This window comes from Octodon degus, unplaced genomic scaffold (genome assembly GCF_000260255.1).
Source record: "Octodon degus isolate 3935 unplaced genomic scaffold, OctDeg1.0 scaffold00018, whole genome shotgun sequence".
Taxonomy (NCBI): domain Eukaryota; kingdom Metazoa; phylum Chordata; class Mammalia; order Rodentia; family Octodontidae; genus Octodon; species Octodon degus.
Window position 1 is genome coordinate 4,203,186 of NW_004524594.1, and position 7,316 is coordinate 4,210,501.

The window sequence follows — 7,316 nt, forward strand, 5'->3', positions numbered from 1 at the left end:
AAACAATAATTTCCTAGAGTGTGAGTATGGCCCATAGTTTAAATTTCTTTTATAGCTGAAATCTGAATTCACTAGGCTTCTGTTAAAGAAATGCTCCTTCTTTTAAGTTTATCAAGATAGTCTCTTATTATTATACTGGTTTACATTTACATTTTTGAATATTTTAAATGTCAAAAAAATCCCTTTATTCTAAGTTTGCTAAGTATGTTTTTTAAAAACTGCATCAGAAGCATAGCTTTCATTTTAGTTGTATATATCTTAAATACTCAAGATGGAACATAAATATCCTATTAGTCTATAGAAAGTGCAAAAAGATCTCTTTTTTTTACCAAAAAATTTATCTTTAAAAAAACTTATAATTATTTTAACTTATAAAATCCTGCTTTTCTCATCTTTATAAAGTTTGTATCAGTTAAAATTAGCAAAGTTAAAATATTTGTTATTTCTTTCCTCTAACTGAAATATTTTCATTTAAACTGATAGATAAATAATAGAAAATGTTTTCTTACCCAAAGAAGAAAATTCAGTTTTTAAAAAATTCTCCAAAGGGGAAACAAAAGAATGTTGAAGTTTCTTCAGAAGATGAAACAATATTTTCCTATAGGATAAGAAAGAAAGAAAGAAAGACATGCCACAGTAAATGATTATGATGCTTTCTATTCTATAAAACAAACTATCATAATGGGATGATGAATATTTGAATTTTTGTCTTAATTTTAGAAAGGAGAGCTGTAATATAATTAAATTAAGTTAATGCTGTCAATTTAAAAATCTTGGTTTAAATTTTATCAGAGGGTAGTAATTCCTTAAATTCTTAATTGTCTTACATTTAATTTTGCCATTCACTTATTTTGGGGTCTTATTTATGACTCAGTAGTTTTAGTACTTACACTATACTGAAATTATTAGCAATTAGATATTTTCTACTAGGTAGTAATGCTTGTTTAATACATAGACTACATATATATGTATATGATTTTTAAGTCTTAAACTTCAAATAAACATGTTAAAAATTTCCAATCCTAAAATTTCAAACTTTTAAAAGACCTATCTAGGTTTCAAATCAATTCCCCCCAACAAAAAAGCACTAGAAATATTATATATTCTGAAATGGAAATGCTAAACACCATAAGTCAGAGCATGATTTAGGCTGAATTTCTAAAAAACAATGTTCCTGATTCTCCCTCTCCCTCCTTCTGCCCATATTTTCTATTTAATGTAGGTTTGCCTTCATTAACTCACCTGCTTCTCTCCAAGGAAAAGCTACCTGCTGGGGAAACCTGTAGCACTCGACATGTCTCCTCTGTTTTCTGTAAGGATATACCATGCCAACCCCTGGAGGGGGGAAGTGAGTATTATGCTTTTTTTCTCTCCAAGTTCCTGTTCTCTAATTCTTCCTTCTGTGTGACGCTTTTACACTTAATTCTCCCCCCACCAGACCAACAAGATTTGTGTGATATTCTTCTCCCTGGCACTTGAGGGGCTTTTCTGGTTTTGTTTCTGTGTTTTGATACATAATCACTGTTCAGGTAGGATTATCTCTCCATATTCCAAACTTAAGTAATATTCCCCCTCACTAAAGGACTTGAGGATGGTCATTCACGTGACCCTCCCAATTTTTTGTTCACCAGGTACTATGGTATTTGGGGTTCTTATGTAGATGGATGAATAGAATCACAAGGAAGAATCCAAACCACAGACACAACCCCTCATAGCAGTGATGATTTCTTACTCAGATCATCAATGTTTGATATCTTAGAGCAACATAGGACCTGTGAAATCCATATGCACAGACACAAAAAAAATCCCTTTCCTTTACATCACTCTTGGTGACTTTTGATTATCTAAGCCATTTGTTTCCCCCAAAGGATCTGACCTATATGGTACAAATAATTTTGCAAGGGGGATTTTTTTTTTTTATTAGAGTACAGGAGTTGGTCCCACCCAGACTCAATCAATTTCTGGGCACAATCAGTGTGAGCCACTAAGTCTCTACCCAGATGAGAAGCTCAAGTTCTGTCTCTCTTGTTGCTTTGTCACGTACTCCTGAGAGATGGAAGATGAGCTCACAACCACACCACACTGTGCCTCAGTTTCTTCTAGTTTGATTCGATCACCCATTACAACCAAGGCAGCAGTAAGACCAACCACCGAGGCAGGACCAAAAGGCAAAAAGAAAACAGAAGGATTTAAATGAAGATGGTACTTTTTTTTTTTTTTTTTTTTGGCTCTACCCACTTTCCCCAAATCTTTGATCCAGCAATGGAGGTGGTCTGTGTCCTTAGGTAAGGCTGAGGGGTACAATATGTAAAGTTTCCAATATGCTCATACCTTACAACAGATCACAAAATAGTAAGGTAGGATGTAAGTGCAATACTTTTATATTAAGAATGCCAAAGTAAAAGCCTCTTTCTAAAATACTTACAGATGTGATAAGTGAACACATTTACACAGAACAATACACAAGTGGCTCCAGGGCCATAAAGATCTTATAATTGCTTATCCCCTGTGCTCTTGGCTTTTTTTCTCCACGAAACAGACAAACCAGAGATGTAGACATCCACACTGGTCCTCATTCAGGACCTCAGTGCTATTGTACTTGGGGGACAGGCACAGTGGGGAGTCTTTAAACTCTTCAGAAAGACTCCCTTCAATCCAGTGCTGGCCAGGGGAATTGTAAAGCAACTCAGCAAAGCATTTTTAGTGTTCTGAATGGGGATTCCTACCCTTTCTCCTATTCAGAACCCCATGGCAAATTAACTTGACTCATTAGTTCCTATTGAGGCACTGGGTTAAAAGAAAATAAACTTAGTTATAAGTGATCATTTCCAAAAGCCAAGTTTCAGTCATCCTAAACAGAAATGGATTAACATAAACTGCTTATCAGCTTGAGCGTCAGCTACACATGCATTCTGCAGTTGCTTGAACTTTCAGTGCTGCCAAGTTCTCTCCCAAACTCTTTCCATTCCAAAAAATAACATTTCTACAAATAATGAGAATTTTCCTCATCACCAACTTTATTTAAACATAAACTACAAATCTAAACTAAGACTAGCATAAAATTATATATGATTTTCTATCATTTGTAATTATTTCTTTAATATTTATGATTATTTCTTTTTCTTTCTTCCCTCCTTCTTTTCATCCCTTTTTAAAATTAATTTGGGAAAATTCAGTACCTTCTCTACTCTACTTTCCCTACTTGAACAACACTGTAGAATCCAAGAAATCTCTGCTTTCCCCTCGCCCTTGCTTAACATCTGCTGAAAACACCCCTCAAGCTTCCCTGGTTTCACTGTACTGTAATCCTGGCCAACTTCACTGAGCTCTATCCTTACAGAAATGTAAAATGGGAAGTGAGGGGGTTGCACCGGACAATCTCCAAGGGCCTATTTAGCTCTAGCGTTCTATATGTGTCCGTGATGATCCACAGAAGCTGGAATATGTCCATGCAAACCCACATTTGGACCTCATTTGTAGATGTGTTACCGCTGTCTGTTTCTGTTTTCCTTCCCCCTCCCAAACACCGATGATTTACGAGAGGCTGCTCTAAGATCTTCGTGCTGACTACAGCCCCGGCAGCCAAATCTGCTGTAGGTTCACCGGAGAGCCCCCGAGTGCACAGGTAGGACCATGGGTCGGCTCTACTAGTCATTCCTCATTGGCTTGAGTAATGAATGCAAGGCGGGAATAGATAAGCCCACCCCACCCAGGCTGGTATTTACATGTTATTTTTCGTCTTACATGTTATTTAAATTTCCCAGTTTTAAAGGACATCCTAAAAATACATACACCTATGCAAGTCATGGACATTATTTCTGAGAACATTTTGCTGAATTACAATTTAATGTCCATTTTTCTGGACTAAGGTTCCCATCTTGTGTGTACTTCCTCAATCTAATTTCTTTTTCCCTACCAAGCATCCAGGTTCATTGATAATAACTTTATCTTTCCGTGAGACCATCACTCTCACCAGCACCTTTTCCAGACCCAACTGAAGAGTTTTTAATTCTTCTATATAAATTTTCTTCTAAGTAAAAATAACAGTGATGGCTTACTTAGTCACTTCTGTCTCCTCACCCTCACCTTTCCTACTGTCACATCTCTTGAGATTGTCCTAGATGGCAGACTAGGTTTCAGCACTTCCCTTTGGCCTAGCAGCCTTACAATGCAGATTCTCCTGTCATGTGCATTGGACAGACAGGGAGATTGAGGCAAACAGAAGGTAATCCACTTCTGCGGGGTGTATTACTATCAACCGAAGGATCCAGACTGAAACATTACCCTTTGAGCAAAGAGCTGGGATCCTTAATCACCATATGCATTTAATCTCAGCTTAAATGACCCTCATGATATTCACCTCCAGAATTTTCTGCTTATAAAGCATCTGATGACTTCAGAGTATCTAGTTTCCTAACTGATGAATCGGGCATAAGGATATCCACAGAGTTATTGTGAAGATAAAATAAATATAGTATAAGTCATTCGTGACAGTGCCAAGGACAGAGTAAGAAGTTAAAAAGAAGAATCAACAATGATTCCTCAATAGGGGTCTCTCAATTTGCACATGAAAAAAATGAGGGTGGTAGTGGTGAAAAAATAAACTAGGAATGAGAACTAGAAGTAATGCATCTTTCTTTTAAAAAGAATACTAGTTATTCATGTAATGATAACTTTAGAGACAATCAAATTTTAAGACTTTGTGTGTGTGTGTGTGTGTGTGTGTGTGTGTGTGTGGTACTGGGGATCGAACTCAGGACATTACAGTGGCCAGGCAGGCACTTATGCCACTGAGTTATATCCCCAGCCTTAAGATTTTAAAATATCCCATGTTTTGTGTTTTGTTCTCTCTTATTTTGTACTACAGGGCACTGAATCCAGGGCTTGTGCTCTATTACTGGGCTCTACCCTGGGCTCTTTTTACTTTGAGACAAGGTCTCACTAAGTTGTCCAGCCTAGATCAAACTTGTGGTCTTTCTGCCTCAGCCTCCCCAATAGCTGCATCTGGCTCCCCATATTCTATTTCTACTCTAGGACATTATCTGTGGAACTATTCTCCTTTCATTGCCAAAAGGTAAATTTCAAGGACACTAGGACCGTGTGTTGTCTTGCTGTCCTTCTCCTAACACTAGCCCCAGCCTTGCTACCAGTAGATCACCAGGATCGTTACAGGAAGTTTACCAAAGGTCACACACCTCAGACCTACTAAAATCACTTCCATATTCAGTATGAGTTTAAAGTCTTTTTCCACTGTGGTTGTGATTTGGTGAGATCAACTTCTCACCAGAGGCCTGCTATTTCAAAATAAACCCATTGTATAGTTATTAATTAGAAAATAAATAGGTGCTCAGAAAGATACAACTCCTTTGTATCTTTACAAAGGATTATATCGACCCTTTTTTTTTCTTTTAATGTTGAGCATCAAAATAGGTCCTTTTGTGGGTCTACATCGCTTGCACTGCATCACTGAACTATATCCCACCCCATGTAGCAGGTTAGGACAGCAAGGAATCAAAAGACATAGGTCAGCACCACTGAAGCCAGACTCCAAGCCCCACAATATTAACTAGAAATAACACTTTCAATAGTGAGGGCATAGGGGCCAGGGAGACAGCTCAGTGGAATAAGTGATTGCCTGGCAAGTGCAAGGTCCTGTGTTTGATCCCTGGCACCACCAAAAAAAAAAAAAAAAAAAAAATAGTGAAGCTATATTTTCTCTTTGTGTTTTCATGGCATTAAATAAACACATAATTTGCAATAAACAAGTGCAAAATTTACATGTCAAAATGTGTAGCATTCCTAAAATTGTACATAGTTCAACAGTAATAACTATTCAAAAAATAAAGTGTTTTAAAGAAACACACTGATCTAGTAGTTTAAAAAAAGATTAAAATGAAATAAGCCCAGTCTAGTTTATGCTTTTATAACTATGAATCTATACAATAAGGACATTTTCCTACATAATCATAATTGTATCATCACACTTAAAAAATTAAAAAATAACTCTCTAGTATCCAGGACATATTCTGATTTTTCCATTTGGAATCTAATTTACCTGATACTGTCTGCCTCTGTTCTGTCATCAGTCGCAGTACACATGTTTTTAAATCAAAATCCCCTTTAAAGTGGCTAATTCCAGCCAGTTCTGCTGAGCAATCGGTGCCCTCACGGAGCTGCTCTGAACCAGTGTTCTCGTGGACCCTTCTGCAGCATCCCACCGTGCTCTTATGCCTGTTGAAGACATCACTTGGAATCAAATTTTGTTGAGAATGGCGTGGTACGGAATCTCCCATAGATATTTTCCCTCAATTATCTGTATGCTGTGGAAAGCACAGAGAGTAGGAAAAGGAGATCACTGGTTGAAGTCGATTTGCCTAAGGGTTCAATGCAGATCACGTAACCCAGCCGTATAAGATGGAGAAGTGGCGATTTTCTACAGTCTAGGGGGCTGGGGAGATAGCTCAGTAGGATAAGTGCTTGCCTGGCAAGTGCAAGGACCTGAGTTCAATCCCCAGTTCTGAAAAAAAAAAAAAAAAAAAAAAACCCAAAACAAAACTCTACACAGTCCAATTCACTGAGGCTCACAGAAAAAAAAAATGCCTTTAATTATTGAGTTAATTCAGTAAATGTAGGGTTATAATAGCTCACAGGGCTAAAAATGGGTAGATTGTTTGGATTTAGTGTAGGGGAAAACTAGAGAATGACCTGACATAAATTTTAAACTATGCTCAGCCACAGACATCACAGTAAAATGTTTCTTGTCCTTTTGCAGACAAAAAAAAAAAAAAAAATCAGAAGAATAGAGAAAACAGATCATGTCCTGGCAAGAGCAAGGTCATAAGTTTGATTCTCAATACCAAAAAGAAAAATAAATAAAATAAATAAAGTTTACAGTTTAAACAGTTCTGAATCATGCCATCTTTATAGGTATTCTACTGGTCTCGAACTGGAATATCAGGAGCATCCCTTAGCCAGCTAATAAATACTTATTGATTACCGCTACTTGTCTGGCACTAAAAATATTGATCTTAAAGTTGAGATGGTCCTCAGAGACCTCAAACTCAATTCATTTACTGTATAGATGAAGACAAGAGAAGTAAACTGACTTCCCAGAGCCACACGGGTTGAATTGTTTATATTCTTCAACCAATGAGAAAGACCACCCCCCCCAAGAGGAAACTACCCAATAGCAATCAGGCTCGTGACGGAGAACAACTACCAAACTAAAAGATGACAAACTGTGCTTTTTGACAACTTTCCAGATGGGAAGGATTCCGGCAATTTCTCTCTCTCTCTCTCTCTCTCTCTCTCTCTCT